The 17,861-nt window shown below is 45.1% G+C and overlaps 1 long non-coding RNA gene across 5 annotated transcripts; it reads right to left on the bottom strand.

The window, feature by feature from the left end:
- Positions 1–217: 217 nt before the first annotated feature.
- On the bottom strand, positions 218–16,936 carry LOC138751230 (uncharacterized). 5 transcript variants are annotated; one of them, XR_011349775.1, is made up of 6 exons: positions 16,643–16,936; positions 10,977–11,145; positions 9,505–9,602; positions 2,482–2,579; positions 1,690–1,817; positions 244–258 (listed from the first exon to the last, which is right to left on the bottom strand). It is a non-coding gene; the product is annotated as an uncharacterized lncRNA (long non-coding RNA). The 5 variants fall into 5 exon arrangements; XR_011349776.1 differs by lacking the exon at positions 1,690–1,817 and having other exon boundaries at positions 218–258; XR_011349774.1 differs by lacking the exons at positions 244–258; positions 1,690–1,817; positions 2,482–2,579 and adding exons at positions 7,193–7,269; positions 14,059–14,229.
- Between the last annotated feature and the right edge of the window lie 925 nt (positions 16,937–17,861).

Below are 17,861 nucleotides of genomic sequence, written 5' to 3'. Positions count from 1 at the left end.
CCACTCCTTCACTGGGCCACTCCTCGAGCCAAAGTCCCCACTCCTTCACTGGGCCACTCCTCGAGCCAAAGTCCCCACTCCTTCACTGGGCATCTCACTCACTGCGCCGCGCCTTGCTGGCCGCTCCCTCCTTTTCTACTCCTTTTATTAGCCCCTTACCAATTAACCCCAATTAACTCCCGGCTCCTCCTCCTCCTCCTCCTCTTCTCACCTGACACCAGGCACTGACTCACTGTCTCCTCCGACCCCAAGTCTGACCTGAACGTGGATAACAAGGGAAATTAGAGACAGTATTAGGTCCAAAGAGAGAGCATATCAATTGGCCAAAAAATTACCACAACCAAACACTGGGAGCAGTTCAAGTTGCATCAAAGGAGGACAAAGGGATTAATCAAGAGAGCAAAAATAAATTATGAAAGTAAGCTTGCGGCAAATATAAAAACTGACTGCAAAATCTTTTATAAATATGTCAAGGGGAAAAGAGTGGTCAAATCCAGAGTAGGTCCTTTGCAGTCTGAATCAGGGGAATATATAATGGGGAATAAGGAGATGGCAGACCAATTAAATTTTTACTTTAGTTCTGTTTTTACAAGAGAGGATACAAATAACCTCCCAAGGATGTTGGGAAACATAGAGACTAATGCAAGGGAGGAACTGAAAGAAATCAGTATCTCTAAGGACATGGTCTTGGGGAAATTGATGGGATTGAACACAGATAAATCCCAAGGGCCTGATAATCTACATCCTCGGGTACTCAAGGAAGTGGACATTCAGATAGCAGATGCTTTAAGAATTATTTTCCAGAACTCAATAGACTCAGGATCAGTACCCATGGATTGGAGGGTAGCTAATGTTACCCCACTATTTAAAAAGGGGGGTAGAGAAAAAGCCGGGAATTATAGGGCGGTGACCCTGACATCAGTAGTGGGCAAAATGATGGAATCCATTATTAAGGATGTAATAGCGGAGCATATGACTAGCAGGGAAGGGATCGGACGGAGTCAACATGGATTTACAAAAGGTAAATCGCGCTAAAAAATTCTATTGGAAATCTTAGAGATGGTGACAGGTAAAGCTAGTGGATGTGGTCTACCTGGACTTCCAAAAGGCCTTCGATAAGGTCCCGCATAAACCACTGGCTTCCAAAATCAAGGCTCATGGGATTGGGGTCAAAGTATTGCTGTGGATTGAGAACTGTCTGGCAGGTAGAAGACAGAGAGTTGGGATAAATGGCTCGTTTTCTGAATGGCAGGCGGTGACCAGTGGGGTGCCATGGGGATTTGTACTTGGACCCCAGTTGTTCACAATTTACATTAATGATTCAGATGAGGGGATTGGATGTAATATCTCTAAATTTGCAGATGACACTAAGCTAGGAGGGGTTGTGTGCATGGAAGAGGGGGTCAGGAAGCTCCAGTGTGATTTGGATCAATTGAGGGACTGGGCAGATCCATGGCAAATGCACTACAATGTGGATAAATGTGAGGTGATCCACTTTGGTGATACAAACCGGAGGGCAGATTACTATTTGAATGGCAATAGATTAAGAGATGGGGAAGTGCAGAGAGACCTAGGGGTACTTGTACACCAGTCTCTGAAGGCGAGCATGCAAGTACAGCAGGCAGTTAAAAAGGCAAATGCTATGTTGGCCTTCATATAAAGACTGTTTGAGTATAGGAACATGGATACCTTACTGCAGCTGTACAGGGCCTTGGTGAGACCACACCTGGAGTATTGAGTGCTGTTTTGGTCACCTTATCTAAGGAAGGAAGTTCTTGCAATGGAGGGAGTGCAGAGGCGATTCAGAAGGCTGATACCTGGAATGGCAGGAATGACTTATGAGGAAAGATTGGGCAAATTGGGATTGTATTCGCTGGAGTTTTGAAGATTGAGAGGGGATCTCATAGAGACATATAAAATACTGGCAGGACTGGACAGAATGGATGCAGATGGGATGTTTCCAAGGATGGGAAAATCCAGAACCCGGGGCCATGGTTTGAGGATAATAGTCAAACCATTTAGGATCGAGAAGAGGACGAATTTCTTTACCCAGAGGGTGGTGAATCTGTGGAATTCATTGCCACCCAGGGCAGTAGAGGCAGGTTCATTAAATATATTTAAGAGGGAATTAGATCTATTTCTTCAGTATAAGTGTATTAAAGGTAGGGGAGAGAAGGCGGGGACGGGGTACTGAACTTTACGAACAGCCATGATTTCGTTGAATGGCGGAGCAGGCTCGAAGGGTCGAATGACCTACTCCTGCTCCGATGTTTCTATGTTTCTATCCTGACAGTTCCCTCCCCCTTCCAACTGTATTCACCAAGCACCTCGCTTGTCCTTTCCCACATATATCCACCAATCAGCTCTCTCACCCTCTCCCACCTTCTGCTGCAAGTCTCATCTGGACGGGCAGGACTGGGTGTAGGGTAGGGTGAGGTTGGGTCTGACCCACTCCACCACTCCTGACTCAACATTGCTTACCTTGATCATCTTCACCAGCTGCTCCACCCCACTGTCCCTGGGGAAGATGAGCTGTCCCAATAACAGCTCAGCCAACACACAGCCAGCTGAATAGATATCTGCAAGAGAGGGAAGGCCTGGAGTCAATGTCACAGAGTACCGAGGGACGTGAGAGACGGTGGAGTTGAGTGTGTGTACTGTCCCATTGAACAACCCGGGGTCAGACACAGGGTGAAGCTCTGAGATGTGCAGAGCAACAAAGACAGTACCCCGTTTCCGCATGCTCTCCGTAACCTTCAATACCCCTATACTAATCTATTTCCCTCTTAAATAGATTTATTTCCCTCTTAAATATATTTAATGACACACTCTGAGGCACCTCACCCTCCCTCTCCCTAGTACTTCTTACCCTATATAACCATATAACCACTTACAACACAGAACAGGCCAGTTCGGCCCTACAAGTCCATGCCGTAGCAAATCCCCACCCTCCTCGTCCCACTGACCAGCATCCGGTCCATACCCCTCTAGTCCTCTCCTATCCATGTAACGATCCAGTCTTTCCTTAAACGTAACCAATGATCCCGCCTCAACCACGTCTATCCGAAGCTCATTCCACATCCCCACCACCCTCTGCGTAAAGAAATTTCCACTCATGTTCCCCTTATAATTTTCCCCCTTCAATCTTAAACCATGTCCTCGAGTTTGAATCTCCCCCTTTCTTAATTGAAAAAGCCTATCCACATTTACTCTGTCTGTCCCTTTTAAAATCTTAAACACCACTATGAAGTCGCCCCTCAATCTTCTACGCTCCAGAGACAAAAGCCCCGCTTTGCACAACCTTTCCCTGTAAATCAAACCTTGAAATCCTGTCAACATTCTCATGAACCTTCTCTGCACTCTCTCTATTTTGTTTATATCTTTCCTATAATTTGGTGACCAAAACTGTACACAGTACTCCAAATTTGGCCTCACTAATGCCTTGTACAATTTCATCATAACCTCCCTACTCTTGAATTCGATACTCCAATTTATGAAGGCCAACATTCCAAATGCCTTCTTCACCACACCATCTACCTGAGTATCAGCCTTGAGGGTACTATTTACCATAACTCCTAAATCCCTTTGTTGCTCTTCACGCCTCAATTGTCTACCATTCAATGTATATGACCTATTTAAATTTGCCTTTCCAAACTACAGCACCTCACATTTATCTGTATTAAATTCCATCAGCCATTTCTCAGCCCACACCTCCAGCCTTCCTAAATCACCTTTTAATCTACGGTGATCTACCTCACTGTCCACATCACCACCGACCTTTGTGTCATCCGCAACTTCCTTATGCAATTCTCCACCCCTACATCCAGATCGTTTATATATATATAACAAATAATAGTGGACACAGGACCGAACCCTGAGGAACTCCACGAGTCACCGGCCTCCAATTGGACAAACAATTTTCTACCACGACTCTCTGACACCTCCCATCCAACCATTGCTGAATCCATTTCACTACCACCTTATTTTTCCTTTATGACTCTACCTTTCTTCCTAACCTCCTGTGGGGAACTTTTTCAAAAGCTTTACTAAAGTCCAAATAGACAACATCCACAACTTTCCCTTCATCAAACTTTTCTGTAACCCCCTAGAAGAAATCAAAATTTTTTGTCAAGCATGATCTACCCCTGACAAAACCATGCTGATAACTCCCTCGCAATCCCTGTTCCTCCAAAAATTTGTAAATACCATCCCTCAGCACACTTTCCATCAACTTGCCCACCACAGACGTCAGACTTACAGGCCTATAATTCCTAGGTTTGCATTTGGACTCTTTCTTAAACAGCGGAACAACATGCGCCACCCTCCAATCCTTTGGCAGCACCCCCGTGGCCAGTGACATCCTAAATATCTCTGTTAATGGCCCCACTAACCGTCCACTAGCCACTCTGAGTGTCCTAGGGAATATTTTGTCCGGTCCGGGAGATTTATCCACTTTTATCTTTTTTAACACAGCCATCACTACCTCCTCGGTTATCCTTATATGCTTCATGACATCCCCACTATTCTTCTTAACTTCAACTGGTTCAACATTTTTTTCCTTTGTGAATACCGAGGCAAAGAAATCATTCAAAATTTCCCCCATTTCCTCTGACTTCTCACTCAGCCTACCCTCGCTACCTACAAGGGGACCAATTTTATCCCTCACTAATCTTTTACTTTTAATGTACTTATCGAAACCCTTTGGATTTATTTTTACTCTGTCAGCCAATACCTCTTCATGCCTTTTTTTGGCCTTTCTAATTTCTTTCTTAAGATTCCTTCTACACTCCTTGTAGTCCTCCTTCAACTTCTCAGCTCCCTGCTCTTTATACCTCTTGTACACCTCCCTTTTTCTCCTCACCAAATTTCCAATATTCCTCGAAAACCAAGCCTCCCTATGACTTCCAGCCTTTCCTTTGATCCACACTGGGACATAACTACTCTGTACCCTCAAAATTTCTTATTTGAATATCCTCCATTTTTCATTAACATCCTTACCTGAAAATATCCTGTCCCACTCAATACTCCCCAAATCCCTTCTTATTCCTTCGAAATTTGTTCTTTTGCAATCCAGAACCTCAACTTTAGGCCTCTCCTTGCTCTTCCCTAAAATTACCCTAAAACTTACAGAATTATGATCACTAGATCCAATTGGATCTCCAACAATAATGTCCGCCTCCTGACCTAGCTCGTTCCCTAACAGGAGATCCAGTATTACACTATCCCAAGTCGGTTCTTCTACTAACTGATTTAGAAAACAATCCTGAACACATTTAACGAACTTCAGCCCATCCAGCCCTCGAACTGTATGTGTATCCCAATCAAAGTTAAAATCTCCCATGATCACTAACCTATGATTTTCACACATATACGTTATCTCCCTACAAATTTGTTCCTCAAATTTTCTTGGCCCATTGGGTGGTCTGTAATACACCCCTGTTAGCACCCTCTTGCCTCCTCCACCCCTCAATTCCACCCAAGCAGCCTCACTGGTCGATCCCTCCATACCATCCTGCCACCTCACGGCAGTAATGTCCTCCTTAACAAGCAGAGCACCTCCTTCTCCTTTTTTACCCCCTGATCTATCACATCCAAAACAAATGTATCCTGGAATATTAAGTTGCCAGTCCTGCCCCTCCTATAGCCAGGTCTCACTAATTGCCACAATATCGTGACCCCAAGTATCTGTCCATTCTCTCAGCTCATCTACCTTGTTCACTATGCTTCTTGCATTAAAATATATGCATCTCAGAGAATGACCCTCACATATATTCTCTTTTTTACCTTCTACCCTTATCTCCATCCTACCTTTCTTATCTTTTTTATTCCTATCTAGGTGGCCATACTCCCTGGACACTGCTCTCACACTCTGTTCCCCACCCCACTGCCAAACTAGTTTAAACCTTCCCCCACTGCTGTAGCAAATCTGCTTGCCAGCACATTGGTCCCCCTCCAGTTCAAGTGGAGTCCGTCCCTCTTGTACAGGTCAGACCTTCCCCAGAAGAGATCCCAATGATCCAGAAATCTTATCCCTTGCCCCCTGCACCATCTCTTTAGCCACGCATTCATCCTCCACATCCTCCTATTTCTACCCTCACTAGCGCGTGGCACGGGCAGCAATCCAGAGATTACTACCTTGGAGGTCCTGTTTTTTAACTTCCTACCAAATTCTACATAATCCTGTTTCAGGACCTCATCCCCACTTCTAACTAAGTCATAGGTCCCCACGTGGACCACGACTTCTGGCTGTTCTCCTTCCCCTTGCAGAATTCTATGTACTAGATCAGAGATATCCCTGACCCTGGCACCAGGGAGGCAACATACCAACCTGGATCCCCGATCTCATCCCACAAACCTTCTATCTGTCCCTCTGACTAATGAATCCCTAACTACAAGAATCCTATCCTTTTCCTTCTTTCCCTTCTGAACCTCAGGGGAAGCCCCTGTGCCAGATACCTGACCCCCACGACTCATCCCTGATAAGCTGTTCCCCCCAGCAGTATCCAAAGCCAAATACATGTTGCTGAGGGGCACTTCCACAGGGGTACTCTGCACTGGCACTCTCCCTCCTTTCCTCACAGTCAACCAATTCCCTGAGTCCTGCCTTCTAGGGGTGACTGTCTCCCTGTAACTCCTCTCTATCACCGCCTCTGCTTCCCTTAAGATCCTCTGTTCATCCATTTGCAGCTCAAGCTCCCAACACGGTCACTCATTATATACAATTGGATGCACCTTTTGCAGATGTAGTCGTCAGGAACAGCTGTGCAGTCTCTGATTTCCCACATCCCACAATTGGAGCACTTAACTACCCCAACTGACTCCATTTCCTCCTTTCTTACTATAATACCCTTGACTAATAAGTTCCTTCTTAGCCCCTGCTCACCGAAGTCCCTCGAGCCAAAGTCCCTACTCCTTCACTGGGCCACTCCTCGAGCCAAAGTCCCCACTCCTTCACTGGGCCACTCCTCGAGCCAAAGTCCCCACTCCTTCACTAGGCCACTCCTCGAGCCAAAGTCCCCACTCCTTCACTGGGCCACTCCTCGAGCCAAAGTCCCCACTCCTTCACTGGGACACTCCTCGAGCCAGAGTCCCCACTCCTTCACTGGGTCACTCACTCACTTCGACGCTCCACGCTGGCCGCTCCCTCCTTTTCTACTCCTTTTATTAGCCCCTTACCAATTAACCCCAATTAACTCCCAGCTCCTCCTTCTCCTCCTCTCACCTGACACCAGGCACTGACTCACTGTCTCCTCCGACCCCAAGTCTGACCTGACCGTTGATAACAAGGGAAATTGGAGACAGTATTAGGTCCAAAGAGAGAGCATATCAATTGGCCAAAAAATTACCACAACCAAACACTGGGAGCAGTTCAAGATGCATCAAAGGAGGACAAAGGGATTAATCAAGAGAGCAAAAATAAATTACGAAAGTAAGCTGGCGGCAAATATAAAAACCGACTGCAAAATCTTTTATAAATATGTCAAGAGGAAAAGATTGGTGAAATCCAGAGTAGGTCCTTTGCAGTCGGAATCAGGGGAATATATAATGGGGAATAAGGAGATGGCAGACCAATTAAATTTTTACTTTAGTTCTGTTTTTACAAGAGAGGATACAAATAACCTCCCAAGGATGTTGGGAAACATAGAGACTAATGCAAGGGAGGAACTGAAAGAAATCAGTATCTCTAAGGACATGGTCTTGGGGAAATTGATGGGATTGAAGGCAGACAAATCCCAAGGGCCTGATAATCTACATCCTAGGGTACTCAAGGAAGTGGACATTCAGATAGCAGATGCTTTAAGAATTATTTTCCAGAACTCGATAGACTCAGGATCAATACCCATGGAGTGGAGGGTAGCTAATGTTACCCAACTATTTAAAAATTGGTGTAGAGAAAAAGCGGGGAATTATAGGTCGGTGAGCCTGACGTCAGTAGTGGGCAAAATGATTGAATCCATTATTATGGATGTAATAGCGGAGCATAAGACAACAGAGAAGGGATCGGACGGAGTCAACATGGATTTACAAAAGGTAAATCGTGCTTGACAAATCTATTGGAATTCTTTGAGATGGTGACAGGTAAAATAAATGGGGGATAGCCAGTGGATGTGGTGTACCTGGACTTCCAAAAGGCCTTCGGTAAGGTCCCGCATAAACCACTGGCTTCCAAAATCAAGGCTCATGGGATTGGGGGCAAAGTATTGATGTGGATTGAGAACTGTCTGGCAGGTAGAAGACAGAGTTGGGATAAATGGCTCGTTTTCTGAGTGGCATGCGGAGAACAGTGGGGTGCCACAGGGATCTGTACTGGGACCCCATCTGTTCACAATTTACATTAATGATCTGGATGAGGGGATTGGATGTAATATCTCCAAATTTGCAGATGACACTAAGCTAGGAGGGGTTGTGTGCACGGAAGAGGGGGTCAGGAAGCTCCAGTGTGATTTGGATCAATTGAGGGACTGGGCAGATCCATGGCAAATGCACTGCAACGTGGATCAATGTGAGGTTATCCACTTTGGTAATACAAACCGGAGGGCAGATTACTATTTGAATGGCAATAGATTAAGAGATGGGGAATTGCAGAGAGACCTAGGGGTACTTATACACCAGTATCTGAATGAGAGCATGCAGGTAGAGCAGGCGGTTAAAAAGACAAATGGTATTTTGTCCTCCATATCAAGAGGGTTTTAGTATAGGAACAAGGATATCTTACTGCAGCTGTACAGGGCCTTGGTGAGACCCCACCTGGAGTATTATGTGCAGTTTTGGTCACCTTACCTAAGGAAGGAAGTTCTTGCAATGGAGGGAGTGCAGAGGCGATTCACCAGGCTGATACCTGGAATGGCAGGAATGACTTATGAGGAAAGATTATGCGAATGGGGGTTGTACTCGCTGGAGTTTAGAAGATTGAGAGGGGATCTCATAGAGACATATAAAATTCTGGCAGGACTGGACAGAATGGATGCAGATGGGATGTTTCCAAGGATGGGAAAATCCAGAACCCGGGGCCATGGTTTGAGGATAATAGGCAAACCATTTAGGACCGAGATGAGGAGGAATTTCTTGACCCAGAGGGTGGGGAATCTGTGGAATTCATTGCCACAGAGGGCAGTGGAGGCAGGTTCATTAAATATATTTAAGAGGGAATTAGATCTATTTCTTCAGTATAAGGGTATTAAAGGTTACGGAGAGAAGGCGGGGATGGGGTGCTGAACTTTAAGATCAGCCATGATCTCGTTGAATTGTGGAGCAGGCTCGACGGGTCGAATGACCTACTCCTGCTCTGATGTTTCGATGTTTCTATCCTAACATTTCCCTCCCCCTTCCACCTGTATTCACCAAGCACTTCGCTTGTCCCTTCCCACATATATCCACCAATCAGCTCTCTCACCCTCTCCCACCTTCTGCTGCGGGTCTCATCTGGACAGGCAGGTCTGGGCGTAGGGTAGGGTGAGGTTGGGTCTGACACTCCCCCACCACTCTTGACTCAACATTGCTTACCTTGATCATCTCCACCAGCTGCTCCACCCCACTGTCCCTGGGGAAGATAAGCTGTCCCAATAAGAGCTCAGCCAACACATAGCCAGCTGAAAAGATATCTGCAAGAGAGGAAAGGCCTGGCGTCAATGTCACAGGGTGTCGAGGGACGTGAGAGACAGTGAAGTTGAGTGTGGGGACTGTCCAATTGAACAACCCGGGTGAATGAAGCTCTCTCCGCACCGTCATATCACACACTCTGAGGCACCTCACCCTCCCTTGCCATGGTACCTCTCCCTCCCTCTCCCTAGTCATTCTTACCCTATATAACCATATAACCATATAACCCCTTACAGCACAGAACAGGCCAGTTCAGCCCTACTAGTCCATGCCATAACAAATCCCTACCCTCCTAGTCCCACTGACCAGCGCCCGTCCATACCCCTCCAGTCCTCTCCTATCCATGTAACTATCTAGTCTTTCCTTAAATTAAACCAATAATCCCGCCTCGACCACGTCTATCGGAAGCTCATTCCACATCCCCACAACCCTCTGCGTAAAGAAATTTCCCCTCATGTTCCCCTTATAATTTTCCCCCTTCAATCTTAAACCATGTCCTCTAGTTTGAATCTCCCCTACTCTTAAGTGAAAAAACCTATCAACGTTTACTCTGTCTGTCCCTTTTAAAATCTTAAACATCTCTATCTAGTCCCCTCTCAATCTTCTACACTCCAGAGAAAAAAGCCCCAGTCTGCACAACCTTTTCCTGCAACTCAAACCTTGAAATCCTGTCAACATTCTCGTGAACCTTCCCTGCACTCTCTCTATTTTGTTTATATCTTTCCTATAATTTGGTGACCAAAACTGTACACAGTACTCCAAATTTGGCCTCACCAATGCCTTGTACAATGTCATCATAACCTCCCTACTCTTGAATTCAATACTCCGATTTATGAAGGCCAACATTCCAAATGCCTTCGTCACCACACCATCTACCTGAGTATCAGCCCTGAGGGTACTATTTACCATCACTCCTAAATCCCTTTGTAGCTCTGCACATCTCAATAGCTACCATTTAATGCATATGACCTATTTAGATTTGCTTCCACTCTCTGGCACCTCTATCTCTGGCACCTCTCTCATCCTCCCCCTCTCTGGCACCTCTCCCCTCTTTCTCTGGCATATCCCTCATCCCTCTCTATGTCACATCTCTCCCTCGGATAACTCTGCCTCAATCTATCTCTTCCCACCTTGGATGAAGCTTTCTCTATTTTACATGAGAACACTCAACACGCTCCCCTCCCTCTCTATTTGGGACATCACCATCTCAGTCATCATGGGATACTCTCTCCACCTCAATCTCTATGCCCAACACCCCCCAACCCGTGACATCAACTTCTTCCCTACGGGATAACCCTCTCTCTCTGTGCTGGACAGTTCTGCCTTTTTGCCTCAAGTGACAGGGCTGCCTTCCTAAAGTCTGGTTTATTACTCACCGGTATTTGAGATGTAGTCAGGAGCTCTAAAGATGAGCTCTGGTGCTCGATAATACTGGGGCCAATCAAATCTATGTGGTGGAAAGCAGGGGTGGATCACCGAAAATAGCACCTATGGCAGTGGTGGCCATCCTCTTGCAAGAGCAGGGCTTGATGGTGGCCATATTTTCTGTAGAGAACGAGAGGAAAGACTGAGCGTTTGTGTTCTTTGTACCTTTGATAGTGCCCCCACCCCCACCCATCCAGTGCCGGCCAAGTCATCCCACCCCCCCAACAACACACCATCAAACTGTCGGGATTGCATGCCTGGGGGTCGATGAGGGATAAAAAGTTCCATGAAGGGGTTGATGGTCTAAAAAATTTGGGGATGTCCTTGAGACACACCAAGAGTCATAGCCTCCAGTCAGAGAGCCAGTCATCCACAACCACCCTCTGGTTTCTCCCACAAAGCTAATGCTGAAACCAACTTACGCATCACCAGAAATACCAAGCCACTGAACCTTCCTCCCATGTGGGAACCTCTTAAATGCTTTACTCAAGTCCATATAGACAAGTCTTCTCTTCATCAATATTCCTAGTATGTGCACAAAGCCGTGATGGCTGGTCCTTATTTGTCCCTAACTGTCAAAATACTTCTATATCCAATCTCTTAGAGCACCTTCTAATGACTTGTTCACTCCTGATATTAGGCTCACCGGCCTATCATTTCCTAGGTTATTTTTGGAGCCTCTTTTTAAACAACGGGACAAGATGAGCTCCCCTCCAATCCTCCGGCACCTCACCTGTGGCTCAGGATGTTATTATATCTATCTGCCAGGGCGTTTGCAATTTCTGCACCAGCCTCCCTCAAATTCCAAGGGAACTGGGGATTTATCCCCCTTGATTCAATTTAAGACTACAAGCACTTCCTCCTCTTTATCTAGGTTCCCTGACCTCACTGCTTATATGCCTCGCTCCCCTAGACTCTGTGCCAGTTTCCTGAGCAAAAAGAGCTTTAAGAAAAAGCTAGAAGATCTCCCCCATCTCTTGTAGCTTCATACATAAGTGATCACTCTGATCTACAAGAGGACCAATTTTGTCCCTCCAGATTTCCCTATTAATTTGGTCCTGCATTTTTTAATCCTCCTCTCAAGATCCTCATTTGCTCCTTGTTGCCTGTATCAGCTGTACACCACTCTCTTCTTTGGAAAATCAAGGTTCCCTCTGCGTGCTAACTTTGCCTTTAATCTTCACATGCAGACCTTGTGTTTCCACTTTGAAAGCCTCCCACTGACTGAACACATTTGCCTCAGAACAACCTGTCCCAATCCATGCTTTCTAGACCCTTTCTCATTTCCTCAAACTTGCCCTTTCTCCAATTTAGAATCTCAACCCGAAGACCAGGCCAATCCATCTCCATAATAAACTTGAAACAAATCACTGGACCCAAAATATTCCCCCCCATATACATATGTCCCTCTTGTCTTGTTTGGCAATAGGTGATCCATTACTGCATTCTCTCTGGTTGGTACCTCTATATATCGATTGAAAAACTTTCCTGGACACATTTGACAGACTCCAAGCCATCAGTCCCAGTCAATATGTGGAAAGTTCAAATCTACTATTCCACCCTTATGTTTGGAACATAGGAACATAGGAAATAGGAACAGGAGTAGGCCAAAAATGGCCCATCGATCCTGCTCCACCATTCAATGCGATCATGGCTGATCTAATTTATGACCCAACTCCACCTACCTGCCTTCTCCCCATATCCCCTAATTCCTCTATCATGTAAAAATTGATCTAACTGAATTTTAAATATCTTTAATGAGGCAGCCTCAACCACTTCCCTGGTTAGAGAATTCCAAACATGCACTGCACTCTGGGAAAAACTATTTTTCCTCATCTCTGTGCTAAATCTACTCCCCAGAATCTTGAGGCTGTGTCCTCTCGTTTTAGTTTCCCTGGCCAGCTCAAAAAACCTTCCTACATCTATCCTATCCATACCATTCATAATCCTATATGTTTCTATAAGATCTCCTCTCATTCTTCTGAACTCGAGCGAAAACAATCCTCGACGATTTAATCTTTCCTGCAACTCTCTGCTATTTTCTCCAGATTTGCTCCTCTAATTCTCATTTACTGATGGGCAGTCTATAATACAAGCCCATGAGTGTGGTTATCCCTTTCCCGTTTAACAATTCCACCCAGAGACCCTCAATAGACAAGCCCGAGGGTCTGTCCTGTCTTAGCACTGCAATAATATTTCATATGATGTAACGCCACTCCTCTCCCTTTCATTCCTCTCCCTCTATCACATCGGAAACCACTGAAACGTCATGCTGCCAGTACTGGGCTTCCTCCCACCAAGCCTTACTAATGGCTACAGTTTCAAAGTTCCATGTGCCAATCCATGCTCCAAACATCTGCCTTTCTGACAATACCCCTTTCAGTGAAATAGATACACCTGAGAACATTTCCATCAGATACAACCGTTTGATTTCTGAATTGACACAGTCTGGACATCATCTTTTCCCTCCTCCACTCCCCTATCTGCTCTGTCAGTCTGGTTCCAATCTCCTTGCAAATCTAGATTAAACATCACCCATCCCCCACTCCACCAGAGGAACACTAGCAAACCTTCCTGCAAGAATAATCATCTCCCTTAACTTCAGATTAACCGTCCATCAGAACAGGTTCCAACCTCCCTGGAAGACCGCGTCAAATTTGAAACTGGGGTTAGTGGCACCATTAATAGGCCCGGGCGGGCTAACTAGGTTAGTCTGGTCACACTGTGTCTTGGTGCAGGTTCGCTCGACAAGAGGTGGCCCGTTTAGTGTTGCGGTAAGTGCAATGGTGTTACAGAGCCAGCGACCAGGGTATGAATCCAGCACTGTCTCCCTGGCTTTATGTGGGTTTCCATCAGCTGCATAGTTACCTCCCACCCTTCAAAAACACATCAGGGGTGTAGGTCAATTGGGTGTAATTTGGTCGCAGGGGTTTATTTGATGAATATCAAATAACATTGACATGTGTCAATGCTGCATGAGTAAATTTAAATTTCAGGCTGTCCCATTTCTGAAAAAGTGTTCATCCCCCTCACCTTGAATCTTTTGCCCTGCAAGACCTTCGTGATGGTTATCAGCTCTCCACCATCCACCAGCCAGGCCTGGAACACCACACCGAAAGACCCACTGCCGATAATTTAAACATCTGCGTAGGGCACCTCCTTGATCCAGTGTGGCCACCACTCTTGTGGCCTTATTGCTATCTCCTGTGGGGCAGAAGCAGTAGCATTTACACACCCAGAGAGCACAGAACTCGCCAATTGTCCAACATAGTGTCTATCCTTCCCTCGAACTTTCTTCCAAACATCACCTCAATGTCAGAATTGATCCTCTGGTGGTTCGTTCCAGACTCTATTTTTTTTTAAATTTTATTGAAGAGTTTTACAAAACCAAAATATATCTAATCTAAAACTAACCCCTACAACCCCCCTCCTCCCCCGTCCCCCCTACACCCTCCCCACATCGGAGCCTTTTTTAAAACACAGTAAGACCGATTATGACAGGTTGCTGGATGGTGTGCTATGTTTTTACACCTTTCATCAGAAATAAAACTTTTATTTAACATCTAAACACATACGTTCCAAATACACTGTTGAATAAGTCTCCAAAAATTGTGAAGGAAACCAAATTGGCAAAAAGAATAATTGAGTTGATGGGGGGGTTTAAATTTGGTTGAAATATGGCGACGGATGAATCCGACTGAGAAGGATTATTCTTTTTATGTAGCTCGTCATGAGTCATCCTCAAGAATAGATTTTTTTGGGAATCAGCTCATTTGCAGGGTAGGATTGAACAAGCTGAGTACAAGAGTAGGATTTTATCAGTCCATTCGTTGTTGTTAATTAAATGTAATGTTGCCAAGATGGCGGGAATTAACTATCGTTGGAGATTTAATGAGATGTTGCTACAAAGCCCTGAATTTATTTTGTATGTCAAAGATCAGATTAAGATTTTTCAGAAACAAACGCGGGATCAGTTCACAGTAAATTTACGTTATGGGGTTCTTTAAAAGGATTCTTACAGGGTCAAGTTATTCGTTACACAGCAAAAGTGAAGAAGCATCTTAAAGCAGAACTTCAAGATTTAGAAAAAGAAATTGCAGTATTGGAGAAGATATTTCAGAAAGATGCAACAGAAGAGAACAAGATACAGTTATCGACATCGAAGCTTCAATTATCATACACAGCAAACTTATCATTATGAAGAACGACTTATACTTTCCAAATGAATACATGATTGAATTTTGTTCTGCCATCTTTGTATACTCAGTTCAACATCATTTTTCCAAGTGACAGCGGGACATTTTCTAGCTACTGCCAACCGTGGACGTATAAATGCAATTTGAGGTTTCTCCAATCGTAAACCTGTCATTATCGTCTTCATATATCCCAATAAACATACCCATGGGTCGACATATAGATCTATTTTCAATAAACCTCTCAAAAAGTTAATTATTTGTTCCCAAAAGAACCTAACTTTTGTACATTCCCATACTGAATCTAAGGAAGTACCTGTCTTTTCACCAAACCGAAAACACCAATCTGACAAACTAAATCCATCTATTTCCAATATTTCAGGAGTTTAATATAACTGATGCAAAAAGTTATCATAAACCAAACTATATTGAACATTTATTAACTTCATAACACTATCAAGACACATATCAGATCACTCCTCCACAGATATAGGCATATAGAAGCATATATGTTTTAAATATATCCACATTCGTCATCTTTTCTTGTAGTAACATACATTTCTGAAACAAATCCCTTTTTGCCCTTATCAACAATAAATTTCTCAAAGTTCATTTAACCAAAATATTCTAACAAATAAATCTTGCACTTGATAATATGCATATAAAGTGTTTGTGATACACCAAACTTCTCTCTAAGTAGAACCATCTCCCTGGGGGGGACAGGGTTCAGAGCCATTCCTTTTGTCCACAACCCTTCTTCTCCAAGAGGGTCAGGTCACCCCTCATTCTCCAGCATGCTCCAAGGGAGAAAGAGCATCTGAATTCCTCCCCAACTCCAAAAGCTCAGCAGGACTGAGACCTTCCACAACACAAACGAGACTTCATCCCCCAAGACATCTCATGGAGTGGAAGGAGCCCCTTGCTTAATTGCTAAACGCTGTTGAGTCGCCAAACCAGCAACGCTTTCCAGCACCTTGATCTGGGATTGTTGGTGGTGGGATGGGTTGGGGGGGAGGTGGGAAAAGATGGAACAGGTTCTATAATCCGGTGTTGTAGGGTGTGGAAGGGCGATTCTGTCTCACTGTGGGAGAGATCGCATTCTGTGGTGAGGGGAGAGCTCTTTACCATTCCTGTTGGAAGAGCTACCTTCCCTCCCACTCCCGAAGACTGCTCTCCCCAAGATACCTCACCCGCGCCCCACGCCAATTCCTCGATCCTTTTTTCATCTCTCACCCAATACCACACTCCCGGTTCCTCAGTGCCTTCCATCCCCTCCCACCCCAGCCCTCCAGCTCAACCCTACTTCTGATCCAATCTCCCTCTGCCTCTGGTGCACCCCCATATTTTCATTCTGCCCTCCACATAACCTCCACTGCTACAGACCCCATCCCTGTATCCCTGCCCAAGCCACTGCTCTCTCGCACCTGCCTAGAAAGCGCCTTGCATTCAGGATGGAGAGAGGGTGTTAAATGTGGCCTCAATTCTCTCCGGCCACACCGGGTGAAGGATGGTGCTGGAGGAGGCTCTGTCTCAGTAGTGGAGCCGGTGACAGGATCTCTATCTCAGCCATGGGCCCTGGGCACTTCCAAACACAACGCCGTTGATCAGAGAGGGTCCCTGGAATGTTCCCTCATGTGGGCCTCATTGCCCTTCCAGGAGAGACATCCTACTTGTGCTGCTCTGGCCTGGTGCAGCTCAGCTATGGCAACACATCAGCAGTTGCCCCACTCTGTGACATCATCTCCCCATCTGTGTCACCTCCCCTCTTTGTGACACCACTAGTGTAATGGTCAGGGACATCCAGCTATTTCAATCCTCCTCAATTTTCCCAAGTGAGGGCTGGGGAGGGGTAGTTCAACTTGTATATGTTACTTGAGTTGTTATCTCTTCTACCTCCTTGATATTTGATTCCATTTTGCGGACACTTTAGTTGACTATTTTATTGACATTGCCTGTAATCTCCCTTCATAAGTGACATGATTTTTATTTATCCCAATTGATCTTATACCCAAAGATCTCCCCATTGTCCTCCAGAGTGGAGCGCAACTTGGGCAACGAGTGTGTCAGGTCTGTCAGATCTGTCAGAACATCTCAGCAAATAAATTGAATTTATGCTCTTCCTGCCCTGTTCTGAAAATTTTAATGACTGAATCCTGGCAAATGGCCACGGCTGATGACCCCATGGCTAAACAAAAATTGCGCTGGAGATAGCGGGAAACCCTGCCTTGCATGATCTTTTCAGTGGGAAGGCTCAGGTAATTTGTCCATTGGCCACAAACTTAGCCTTGGGCGCAGGTGAAACACCCTTATCCAATGTAGAAAAGTTGGCCACAGCCCCAATTTTCCCAGCACTTAAATAATTCTCCCACTCTAATTTGTGTGAGAAACACAGCTCACTGATTAAATAATTTTGAAGTCAATAGGTGAAGCGATATAACCTTTTTATTCAACGTTCTTGCAAGAGCGGGTCTCCTTCAGAAAGGCACACACACTGCTATTCAACAACCTTTTTTTCTACATTTCTTTGTGTTAATAACCACTCCTCCGTTAGTTTAATTGGTTAGTTCACTGAGTAATTGATAAGTACGTTTAACCTATCAAAAGAAGTTCCTCTCCTTGTATTGAAGCCCGCCCTAGTTTCCA

The sequence above is a fragment of the Narcine bancroftii genome, unplaced genomic scaffold (assembly GCF_036971445.1).
Source record: "Narcine bancroftii isolate sNarBan1 unplaced genomic scaffold, sNarBan1.hap1 Scaffold_92, whole genome shotgun sequence".
In the NCBI taxonomy this organism is placed as follows: domain Eukaryota; kingdom Metazoa; phylum Chordata; class Chondrichthyes; order Torpediniformes; family Narcinidae; genus Narcine; species Narcine bancroftii.
This window is presented reverse-complemented; position numbering and strand designations above follow the sequence as displayed.